General features: G+C 37.4%; 4 non-coding genes across 4 annotated transcripts; all 4 read left to right on the forward strand.

Moving 5' to 3' along the window:
- The first annotated feature begins 1,067 nt into the window (after nt 1-1,067).
- On the forward strand, nt 1,068-1,186 carry LOC148802048 (U5 spliceosomal RNA). Its single transcript, XR_016083354.1, has one exon. It is a non-coding gene; the product is annotated as a U5 spliceosomal RNA (small nuclear RNA).
- A 4,878-nt stretch (nt 1,187-6,064) lies between these two features.
- On the forward strand, nt 6,065-6,260 carry LOC148802049 (U2 spliceosomal RNA). The gene has a single exon (XR_016083211.1). It is a non-coding gene; the product is annotated as a U2 spliceosomal RNA (small nuclear RNA).
- A 2,279-nt stretch (nt 6,261-8,539) lies between these two features.
- On the forward strand, nt 8,540-8,657 carry LOC148802050 (U5 spliceosomal RNA). Its single transcript, XR_016083194.1, has one exon. It is a non-coding gene; the product is annotated as a U5 spliceosomal RNA (small nuclear RNA).
- Nucleotides 8,658-11,096: 2,439 nt separating this feature from the next.
- On the forward strand, nt 11,097-11,256 carry LOC148802051 (U1 spliceosomal RNA). The gene has a single exon (XR_016083219.1). It is a non-coding gene; the product is annotated as a U1 spliceosomal RNA (small nuclear RNA).
- The last annotated feature ends 1,474 nt before the right edge of the window (nt 11,257-12,730 follow it).

Raw genomic sequence — 12,730 nt, forward strand, 5'->3', positions numbered from 1 at the left:
TGTCTGATGTATACATGTTCAAGTCCTAGTATTGTTGATTATAATCTTTCTTTTTATATGACCTATAAAAAGTGTGCATTTCTCATGTCTTTATATCTTGCTCATAGATATATGAGATCTAGATTTAGTGTTATTAATGTATTTATGTGATTTCATTGCATTTCCTTATCGTATATAGGGGTGATCATTTCAGCTTGACCCGGAAATTCCAAGTTTAGGCCTGGGTTTTGTGTTTAGGCCCAGCCCGACCTTCATATATTTAAACATACACAATTTATGTATAATGTATATATATGTACACATGTTATATTATATTATTTAAGATATAAATTTATATGCATGCTATATGTCATTTATTACAAAATATTATATTTGTAATATTTTATATATGAAAGACATAAGCCATTAGGCCTAACCTGGCCCAAGCCCGTGTAGACTTGGGCTTGAGCTTATGCTTTACGTCTAGAACCTTGGGCCTGGCCGGGCCTGAGCCTAGGCAATAGCCCTTATCAATAGTGCAAGCTCAGCCTAATCTGGCCCGTGACCGCCTCTAAGCATATCCAAGCATTTTCCATATCTTTTGTCAATATCCATATATTTTCTAAATATATTCATATCTGTACCCGTATTAAAGCTATTCGATACAATACTTAATACTGATATTTTGATTTTTGATTGACATAAATGGCGTCCTGAAGTAAGAAGAAACCTTTCTTCATATAACATGCAAATGAATGGAATACAGTTTAAAAAAGCTTTTGGACGTAAGAAAAAAAAATAGAAAATAACAGATATTTTTAGCATTTTGCAAAGGTTTGAGATGGCCGGGGACACCAACTGAGGCCCAGATAACGAGCTTAGACTGGGCTTGGTGTATCGGACCAAGATGGGGTCGGGGCTCAGTTGGATCACAAATCCTGAATTTGGGCTTTGGTCTGGGCTGACCCAGGCACACGAGTAAACGCCGCAATATAACAGATTAATATCCCATATCGGATGCGAGAAAAGAAATCCACACACACCACCAAATATAAAAGATGATCATCAGCATCTTCAGAAACTCACGCAGCCGCGCGGTGAGCACAGAGCGAACTATTCTTTCGCCTTTTACTAAAGAATACCGTGTGCTCGCCGCATTCAGCGGCATACGCCAATTTTTGGAGGGTTTTTCTCTCTTTTGAGAAATCCCGAACAAATCGAACCATTTTAAAGATTTGCAATGCTTTTTCGGTAATAGCCCTCCGTTCTCGTCTTTTCCTACTGTTCTGAGAAAGAATTTAGTGGGCTTGAGGTGTTCGCTTCTATTTGGCTTCAAGCAGCTGCACACTGGGCAACCGGGCACAGAAGTTACTATTCCTTCCTCCTTTGGGGCCATATACCAAACTTTTTGAGGGTTCTCTATAAATGGTTTTGCAGGTTGAATAATGATTGAGATGAAGGAATTATTTCATGATTATTGTTTTTTTTTTTTCAAATCTTTATGGGTAGCCTATTAATCATAGAAGAACAGAATATCTTTTTTAATTCTCTTGGCAAGAAATGTGATGAAACCAGAACTTCTACATGCATCTCTTATAACCTTGCTTCCATCTCATTTGATTTGAGCTTTTGAAGGTTGGTTAGGGACTGGGAAACCAGAGGCAAAGCATTTTCCTACAAATTCTCATTCTCTTTTTGGAACCTCAGAATATTGCCTAAAACAGTTGCAGTTGCTAGATTCAAGAAAATGAAACAAAAGGAAGGAATTGAAGCTGAAAATCTGTTTTGTATCAACAGAAGATAAAAAGGAGACAAGAAAGCATCTGCCAAGACATATTCACTCTGGATTCTGAACGAAGAACAAACCCCTAAAGGAGTTGCCTCCACAGTCCACACCAAAGAAAATTATAGCCATTATGGCTGCAACTATAGATTCTTAAACTCTTGAAGGGGTTGCATGGCTTGAACAGGCTTTGAGGAGTGAATGTGTTCCTCTATGCTAATTTACTAAAAGATGATTCCTTTTGCACTTCCATATGATGTCAGAATGACTTGGGAGTTTTTGTTAAATGTTGAGATTACTCCATGAGTGGAGTGATGCTGAAATTATCTGCCCATTACTGTGGAGAAAGCTCCACTCCTCTTTACTTTACTGGTGGGTAGACCGTAGACATATGTAATCAACTAAGGCCCTGTTTTGCAAATCTTTTTGAAAGATCTGATGGGCTTTTAGAAGCTCAGCAGACCAAAAACGGTCTATTTCTATTTGGCTACTAAGTGGTCTAGATTTGATAAGCTACAAGTGAAGCTTATAGTCTTTCAGGCTTCCCCGCTTTTCCATGTGTCTGACAAAAATTCCAAAAGGGTTGATTGAAACTCCCGATACGTCTGCCCCAATGACTACACATGGACATAGGTACGTTCTTCTCATTTTCTTTTTCTTATTCTTCTACTAAAACGAGTTGCAGAGATAGGAGGGAGGAGTGGAAGGAAATGGATCGGAGGAGGGTGATTTCTACCCAATTTGTCGCTACATGACAAAACAGGGGAGGGAATGTCAAACGAAGAAGAAGAAGAAGAAGAGGATAGTGGTGGTGATGAAACGGAAGGATGAAACGGGTTTAATTTGTAGTGGTGGTGATGAAACGGAGGGAGAGAGAGAAATGGGGGAGGGAGGCCGAAGGTGGAGATCGATCTGGGTTCACCGCCGCTTGTACTCTGTTTTTCGTTCGAAGGAGGCAAGTAATGAATAGTGTATCCTTCATTGAAAACTTAGGAGTTTTATAGGTAGGGTTAAGGGCAGTTTTGTAAAATTGAGAAAATCTAGGAGCACTTTCGTAATTTTGAAAAATTGGTGGCATTTTAGTAATGTTCAATAAACTTGGTCAAACTGGGTTCAGGGGTTGAACCAAGTTTCCGGTCCAATGGTGGGTGGTTTCGGGTAGGGGTGCTCATGGTTCGGTGGGCTTTTTCTTGGACCAAACCGGTACTATCATTTTTTGGAAAATTTGTAACCGAAATCAAACCGAAACCAGTCGATTAATCGGTTGACCAGTTCGGTTAATCGTCGGTTTTTTGATTTTTTAATTTTTATAATATATTATAAAAATATATATACGTATATAATAAAAAATTATAAATATATATATAAAATATTATATTTTAATTAAAAATAATATATCATATATTATAAATATGTATTTATATATAATACATATTTATTAGTTTATAATATATAAAAATATAAAAAATGTATATAATATACATAAGTATATATAAAATATATAGAAATATATGTATATCAGTTGGTTCGATTAATTGCTAGTTTTCTATATTGGTTAATCGAAACTGAACCGATCGGTTCGATTTCGGTCAGTTCGGTTTTTTAGGTTTTTTTGCTCACCCCTAGTTTTGGGTCAAAAAGTGGAGGGTTGAAATGGGTCTGACCACAAAGAGTGGGTTTGTGTGTGTGAACCCATGTGATTAGCCGAAATAGAATCTTTTTAGATGGAAGGGTAAATGAGGGTTGTTTTGACTGAAATTTTACAAGGTGGGGTTTTTGGAGGGGCAAACCGAGCAATGGAGCATGTGGCGAATGGAGCAAAAATCTGGTGTTGACACCTATTGTCGTGGAACACTAGTTGTTGTGAAACACATTAATTCTTCCATCTCTTTCAAATACCGAATAGTGATGTGAGATACTGTTTGATGCAATAGTTCCCTAATCAGTAAAGTAGTAGTTCATTTGTTAAACTTTGACATGTATGTTGGGGGAGTCCAGATCTGCTACCGGGTTAGTGCAAGTATGTGCAATCCTCTAAATCACATTCTTCTGTACTACTTTGTTCCCAAAGGATATACCTTCCAAGAGAGATGCCATAACAATGATGGGGGATACAAAGCTTTGGGGGAAAAGTAGCATTAGTAGTGGTGGCAACAATGCTATCAAAGACCCTCACCTATAAGAAGGATTCTATAGGAACAAAGACGAGTTCCTTCATGCCAATCTATTTTTTCTTTAATAAATTCTTCTTTTATATGTAATTTTTTCTTGCCATATTTTGTATCATGGTCCAAGATAGATCATGTTTAGAGAATGATGGATATATGGAAAAAAGGTTTTAATATTGCAATGATTATCAATAAATCTTTTTTTTTTATGGATTTGAGTTATTAGAAATTAAAAGATAAACTTGAGGTATAAATCAATTATTTTGCATAGGTGAATGTGTAAGTGGGGCCTACAAGTGTTATTTTGCACAAATAAAAGTGTATGTGGGGCCCATAAGTGCTAAATGTACATTTGGATGTATCAATGGGTCCATTCATGACATTTCATAGGTGCATTTTCATTTAGATGTTCAACACTTGTTTGTTGTTGTATGTATGCTTACCAAATAGTCTTTTTGTCTTTTTAGCTTTTAAGAAGAACTATTAAAAAATTGCAACCAAACAGTCTTTGTTCTTTAAAGATCTTTCCATGAAAGCTCATTAGTCTTTTAAGGTCTTGAGCTTTTGAAAGATCTTAAAAAGACTTGCCAAATGCCTTCAAAGTCTTTATTATTGTAGTTGACAATGTAAACTCAAATGATGTTGTAATCACATGAAAATGGAAATTGTTAATTAAGGAATTAGTACTCTAGAAGGGAAATTGCTCCATACACATATTATAAATCTAGTTGTAAATGATGGTTTGAAATAAATGGATGTATCTACTAGTCGTATTTGAGGAAATGAAGTATGTGAGGCAATTTCTAGATAGGTTACAAAATTCTAAAGAACTTATTGAGGCTGAAAAGATTCTAAGTGAGAGTTTCTTTTTTTTGGTGTTTAAATGTTAGTTGTAGATGGAATTCAACTTACTTGATGCTGCATGTGACTCAAAACTTTGAAAGAGTCTTTATTATCAAAACATCTTGGCTTAGCTCATTTTTCGTTTCTTGGAGCCTTAAAGATCAAAATCAAAGGCTTATCCAAGCAGAACCTTATTATGATGAATTTTGTCATTGAGCCTTAAGCTATATTCAGATCTTTCAATGTTTTAGGGTTTTGAGGTCATTTAATATAAAAAAATCACTTTTGTTGCTGGATAAAAATATTAAAAAAACTTTTTTCCCAATTTCTTGGTCAAGCTTCGGGCTTGGGTTTGGGCCTGGGCTTTGGTAGCGCATGATTTGAACAGCTTCTTATGTTTTTTCATGAACTAATGTTTGTGTAAGAAGAAGAGATTTTTGATCAAATACTGATGAAGAGTTGGGTAGATTGAGGACACCTAACAGCTTGGTGAAATTGGAAATAATCTTTAACTTCCAACCAGAGGGGCATACCCTGTGATAGAAAGTCTTCACCTTCCCAATATTCCCCAGGCTGATCCAACTTTTTTCCTTCAAGAAAATGTAACCATCCTTGTATTTACAGGGAGATACTGTTATGGTAAGTAAGAACAGTAGAGCATGGAGTCTTGGATGACTGCTACAAGCTTCACACCCATCTAAGGATATTATGGCAAAAACCAGCTTAACTTATAGAAAAGAAAGAACCATTCAACCAAAAAGCTTAAGCTGTTATATAAGATCCATTGAAAATAATTTTCAGAAAGAAACTTTTGTGAGAATGATCTTTTGTGATGGTGGGCCACTGCTGGAGGTGCTCCTTTGGATGGCTAGGGCTCTGCTATTGGTGCAGAGTTACAAGCAATAAGGGAAGCTATTCGTATAGCTAAGCATAAGGGATGGCCAGAGGTCTCTCAATGAGATAGATACTTCATGAAACTCTTTTTGGTTGAAGAGATACCTGGTTGGCTGTTAGACCTACGTACTTTGTAAAAACTCTTTTTCTATGTCTTAATAACAAGATAAAAAATGCCAATCTCAACCTAAGTGGGTGGGTCCCGTTTGGTATAGATGGTATACATGGGCCATAGACACTAAAAAAGAAATGATAGTTGTTTCGAGTGGTAGTAGTTGTAGTATGGAACTCAAAAATCCTCAAAAGTGTGAGTTGATGGAGTCCCATATCGGTAATGTAGAGAAACAATGCAAGGATAGTTGTGTTATAAAACGGAAACAAAGAGGGAGAAAAAGTCATACCTTTCTCGGCCTTTTGGCTAAGATCAAGTGTAGTATCTGTTCTTATCAGTTAAATATCTGAGACGTGGGCCATCGGTCCACATGATATTAAATTAATTTTTCCTGGGGGAAGGCCCACTATAGTAGCTTGCTACTGGGGTTTTTATTCGTCGTCCATGCGTTGCACTACTGCACTGGCCGGGCGTACCCCTACCAAATCTCTACAAACTTGAAGACTACCGATGGAAAAGTGGTGTTAATTTTGTATCTGGGGAGAGTGCGAACGGATACAAATTTTAATCCGGTTTTGTCATTCTAAACAAAACGCTGAATTTAAGAGTTCTATTAACCCTCTAACCAGTAACCACAACATTGATTGGTAGTTTGGTACAGATCTCTTATTCCTTCCCCCTTTCAGTTGAGGAAAATAAAAATTCTATTTTTCAGAAATGTATGAGATTGGGTTTCTATTTTTAGTCGGAAACCGGACCAAAATCATTTTCAAGAGAGGGCACAAAACTCGAGAGTCAAGGATTTACTCAACTTCCGGTGATTGGAGGCTACAGATTCCTAGATCAATTATTTTTAAATCAACACATGTAGGAAATAGTGAGGGTGTACTCACTCCATAATGCATTGGAGGGAGGCACGCAAATAGGATGGGTCAGTGCACAAGGCTCCACACCAATGCCTGATCTAGGGGGGACGGATGTACTAGCTCGGATTCAGTCCTCAAAAAGAGCTGTTCTCACAGTTTTTTACATCAGTGCATTGGGAACAATATCTCCACAGTTGTATATTTATTTTTTTACAGGGAGATATTCCCAATGCATGGTTGCAAGTGACTGTAAGGATAGTGTGAATATGGGTCACATAGTGCCATGGAAGAGCATTTGGTAGGTGAAGGTTTCTTTCAGGTTCCAACTCTTTTTCTTGAAGCTACAATGGGATTGGAGTGGTATTCTCTCGGAGGAAAAGTTAAATTTTCCTTCAAGAAGAGGACAATCTCAGTGTTCTCTATCGACGAGACGAGATGTTGAAACAACAACAACCTCTCTTTTTTTAATTCTTTTGCAAGAGCTGCTTGGATTGATATACACGAAAGTTTTCAATGTTTCATTCATCGGTTCAAGATTGGTAAAATGCTCTGCCTCCGGACATGACAAAGAAAGAACAAAATGAGTTTTAGCAGAGAGTTGTTATTGCTCTTCAACTTATATATGGGATGTCAGGAGTAGGGGTGTCAATTGGACTGGATTTGGTCCAATGTGAATCCATTACAAATGGACCAGGTCCAATCCAATCCAATGAATATTTTGGATCATTTTGGACCGGTCCAATTCAATGTCTGGATCATCTAATTTGTTCAAATTTGTTTTAATTTAGATTAATTTTAACTCAAGCCTGGTTCATTTATCTTTATCAATGGGCCAATCCAAGCCAATTCAATATAAATTCATTATGGATGGACATGTCCAATCCAATCCAATAAATACTTTAGACCATCAAGTCTGGACTGGTCCAATTCAAATATGTCTTGTTGGTCCGTCCAGTCCTTTCAAATTGATTTTCATTTGGAACAAGTACAATCCAAAACCGGTCCATTGACACCCCTAGTCAGAAGCAGAGAATTGTGTAACACCTGATCCCATATGGGTGATTAAAGCAGTCAACAACTATGTCCTTCCAACTCAATAATCTGAAATTCGATCTCCTTCTGGCTTGCATCAGGCTATTAATTATTAAGACATTCAAACATTGCTCATATGCTGATGGCTTCTATAGGAAACATTAAATTAAAAGCCTCTATTGCTTTTGTTCTAATGAGATGAGATATCATTGTAAGGTGATTGCAGCAAAAGTGTACAAGTCTACAGCCTAGCAATCAACTCAAGCTGAATGGCAAGCTCTCATTTTGAGACTCTCAAGGAAGCAAAGAGCAAAAATATCAAGCAGCTTTCATCTTCCTGTTTTGACAAAAAAGAAAGCCTACCTATAGATTGTTTGTTTCCCGTCTGATTGCAAATAAAAGAGAATGGAAAGTTTACAGAAAGCTCTTAATAAATTTCATAAAATTCTTCGAGAACTTTGCCTCAACATATTTTTTTTCTTTCTTACTTTCTATCAAACCAAACATAGCGTTAGTGCTAAAAAAACAGATTGGTCAACAAAGAATCTTCCCATGGGCATAGGTGGGGTTCTGTAGCCAATCTCCTTGTTTGTTTAGAAATCCTTTCTTCATGCAAATAAATGGGAAACATTTCAAAAGAGATTTTGGATATTAGATCGAATTAAAAAAATAGAAAATATACAGGATGTTTTTAGCATTTTGAAAAGGTTGAGTTGCATTTGTGTAGGAGATCTGACAGTAAGTAGGAACAACAGTACAAGCAATTGCCGATCACTAATATCCCATATCGGATGCAAGAAGAGAACTCCACACACACCACCAACTAGAAAAGATGGTCATCAGCGATTCAAAAAACTCACGCAGCCGCGCGGTGAGCACAGAGCGAACTATTCTTTCGCCTTTTACTAAAGAATACCGTGTGCTCGCCGCATTCAGCGGCATACGCCTATCTTTGGAAGGCTTCTCTTTCTTTGGAGAAAGCCCCAGCAAATCTATCATTTCAAGTTTTGTGGTAACTGAGGTAGACAAATAGATCCCATTGAGGCAGTTGCTTTATTGAAGCTCAGGGTTTTTCAGGCGAATTCCCATCTTCTGGGGTTAGGATGAGGTATTTGATCATGATCTTTTTACTCCCTTGTCCATTGAATATCATTATATCAATGTAGACCTCATCAGATTCACCGGGGGATTCCATCCCAAGCCTCCATAAATGGTTAATTGAACATCGTTTGGGCAAGGCTATTAGTTCTCAGCTGGTGCAGAGAGTTGAGGGAATATCTCTCAACAGAGTAATACAGTTTATACATATATCTTCTCCACAACTGGTCTTATTGACAGTCTTGTAGAACCTGGACCATGGAAATTAGGAGAAAAGATGAACTTCTTCAAATCGTAAACACTAAACAATATTCATAGTTAAGAGTTTCTTTCGCTGCTTTCAAAATATAATAGGAGACAGGTGAAAGTAGAGTTCGATGTTGTAGTGGCAGTAAGTTCCTGGTTTTTACTAGAATTGAAGGAAGAACTTAAATACATTTCATCAATTTCACATCCAAGTGCCTGACTTGTTACTTGTTATCTCTACATCTTGGATTGGCCACCCTACAAATTGTTTATAAATGGTATGAGGACAAAAGTTTCTACTTTTGTGAATTTGAAACGATTGAAACTGCAACATATGAATTATGAAGTTATGAACATATCGAAACACTCTATTTCTGTATTTTGGATGGGCAAACACCATCTAATTCAGACTGCCTTGGTTATAGAGTTATCTGGGTTGGACATTTTTGCTTACAGATTTCTTTGGTTATAGAATTATTTTGGTTAACATTTTTGCATAAAACCAAATAAAATCCAACACAGACAATTCTATCTTAATAGTTGTCTAGGTGGGTTTCTTCTCCTAAACTACCAATCATAAATTGCATTCTTGATTATATATTTGTATGATACACTAAACAGTCCCATATTTGCATGCAGGAGAGCTCTACCCACTACTGACTCTATATTGAGATGTATTTGGCTTCAAACATCTGTACAGTGGGAACAAAGCGAACTACTCTTTCTGACTTTTTTTTTTACTGAAGAATATACTGTGTGACCGCCACTCAAAGCGGCATATACCAAATTTTATTACGTTGCTTTCCTGAATCGCGCAGTCCCTTGAAGAACACTAATTTTCAAATGTTAATTTTCCAATTTACTCTTGAAAATGTTTTTGCAGGCTGTATAATGATCGTAGAAAAACAGAATGTCTCTGCTCAATTCCTTTGGCAAGAAATATAATGGAATCAGAACTTCTATATGCATCTCTGCATAGAATCTTGCTCCCCAGCTCATTTGATCTCAGCTTTTAAAGATTGGTTAGAGACTGGGAAACCAATGGCAAAGCATTTTTCCTACAAATTCTCAGTCTCCTTTTGAAACCTCCGAATCTGGCTTAAAAACAGTTGCAGTTGCTAGATTTCAAGATAGTAAAACATAAAGAGAGAATTTGAAGCTGAAATCTGTTTGCATCAAAAGAACCTACAAAGGAGGATAGAAGTGTATTTGCATAGACATTCACTCCATGTGAGCTGCCAGATGTTCAAGACATTCCGAAGGAAGAAGCAGTTGCCCCCACAATAGACCAGATTATAGCTATTAAAGCTGCAATTGTAGATTCTCACACTCTTGAAGAAGTTTCAAGGCTTGAACAGGCTTTGAGGAGTGAAGGTCTTTCCTCTTGCTGATTTACTAAAAGATGTTTCCTTTTGCTCTCTCATATGATATCTGGGTGACTTGGGGATTTTTCTTTTTTTGTCAATGTTGAAATTATTCCATGAGTGGACAGTGGAGTGATGCTGAAATTATCTTCCCATTACTATGGAGAAAGCTCATCCCCTCCTCTTTAATTTACTGGTGGGTACTGATCAACTTTCATGGTGAAGATGTCGGCTTACATATATGTAATCAACTAATTCACCAAAGGATGCTTAGTCTTGGAGCTTATTTCAGGCAGTATATTCTATACACCTTGCTTTATGAAAATAGGATGCTGATGCATGGTGATGGACTGATGGTAAAGTCCCATATTAGGAGTGACTCAGGAGTCTCCTCATAGTTTGTAACTTTGTATGGATGTTGATTCTTTTACATAAAAGCACTAAAAAAGAGGAGCTTTAATGGATGTTCAAGGAAAATTTCTCATCAAAATAAAAAAAAAAACAATATACAAATTCATTGTGTGCCCAGATCCCACTATTGGTTCTATGCCTCAGGTGACAACCAATCAATAAACTCTCATGTGGAAAGAACAAGGTAGGATGCTAACAGTAGGCCTAAGGTTTTCATTTACTTCTAGTCCCACATCGGTAAGATATCAAAGAAGCAAGTGAGAGAGAGGTGTAAGTAGAGACAATGGAGAAGAAAGAAGCATACTTACCTGGACGGGGTCGATGGGTGATCAAAAAGGCCCATGGCCTAGGTTGGCGACCTCCATTGCACTAAGGAGGGGTGCCCGCCTAACATCTCCCCGAGTGGGAGAGTGTATGTCATAATTTGTGGTAGCGGGGGTACGCGTTCGCGCGGCCCCTACCCATTACTAAATTCAAGTTTTAATTCGATTAACCATTCGTTGAATGTAAATTCATAGCTTCATTTCTGATTCAGCCTAAAATGGATTTTGGACTGAAAGCTTCTTTTATTGCTTCAAACCCATCTTGATGTTGTTATTGGATCTGACCTTCTATCATCACCCAACCCGTATTCCTAATCTAAAAGCAAATTTAGAGCTAACCTACCGAACTTAATTTGTAGCTCTGAGTTGAATTCAAGCCTTGAATTCTGTCGAAGGCTTCCTCAGTCTTAGAGGCTAAAGCTTCAGCTGGAGATGATGGGGGCTTCGCAATGCATTTTGTTATTGGATAGTTCTGAGCCGATCCATAGCTTATCGAGTCAGGGAGTCTCCTGCAAGAGAGTTATGTTTCTGGTCACGGATATTCTCTCCTGTGCTTGAAACTTGGAGATTTCCTTTTTCTTTTGTGAACAGATGCTCGAATTCTGTGGCCCATCAAAGTTGCAGCAAAGGGTTTCGTTGGGCTTTAGATTTGGTTTGGATCTCCCTTGGAATGGCTGTTTGCAGACCTTGAAAAAGATAAGCTGTGACAGACTGTTGGTAGTTTGGTTTGGTGTTTGATGTATCTGTTTAGTTTATGACTTTGTGTGTCTGTTTTCTTAGTCACCCAGGAAACATCACCTTTCAATTGTGGCAACATTTTCAATCCCAAGAGTCATCTGCAATCTCCCAAACAAATTCTGTTCTCTGCTCCTAATGATCTTTTCCTTTTCAGACTATGATTTTGGCTTGAGTTTCTAATGAAACTGAGGACTGAAGAATAGCAACATTAGTCAGGAACACGAATTGGGTTTTGACTGATTTTAACAATGAGAATGCCAGCATATTAGTCAAGGTCTCAAATTGTGAAAGTTCAGAAAGCCATGAAGAAGGAAGAAACTGCATTGTTAAGAATATTAGCCACATTAAATACAATTAGAAGACCACCAGAGTGACTCATTTCTTCCAGGCTTCCCCTTCTCATTCTTTATTGGGTTCTTTTAAATATTGTTATGTAATTTTGAATTGCAAAATTCATCATGAACTCATGTTTATCGAAACTGAAAAATAAATAGGATTAATTGATTATTGTAATACTCCTATGGGGACACAAGTTTTTATTGCAAGGGAGTTAAGTTTCTGACGTTCTAGTCAAGGATATCCTTTCCCGTGCTAGAAACTTGGAACAAATGCTCGAATTCCGTCGCCCAACAATGTTGCAGCAAAAGGTTTCATTACTCTTCGGAGTTGGTTTGGCTTTTCCCCTTTGATTGGTTGTTTGGCCCAAATTGTATGAGCAGCATGGAGAAGTTGGAAATCATCTTTTCTTCCAATCAGAGGGGAATGCCTTGTATAGGAAGTCTTCACCTTCCGAACATATTCGTATGGCCGATCCAACTTTTTCCTTCGAAGAAAATGTAAACCGTTAATGAATTTACAGGGAGATACTCTTGT

The sequence above is a fragment of the Nelumbo nucifera genome, chromosome 2, assembly GCF_055504915.1.
Source record: "Nelumbo nucifera cultivar China Antique chromosome 2, China Antique-T2T, whole genome shotgun sequence".
NCBI lineage: Eukaryota > Viridiplantae > Streptophyta > Magnoliopsida > Proteales > Nelumbonaceae > Nelumbo > Nelumbo nucifera.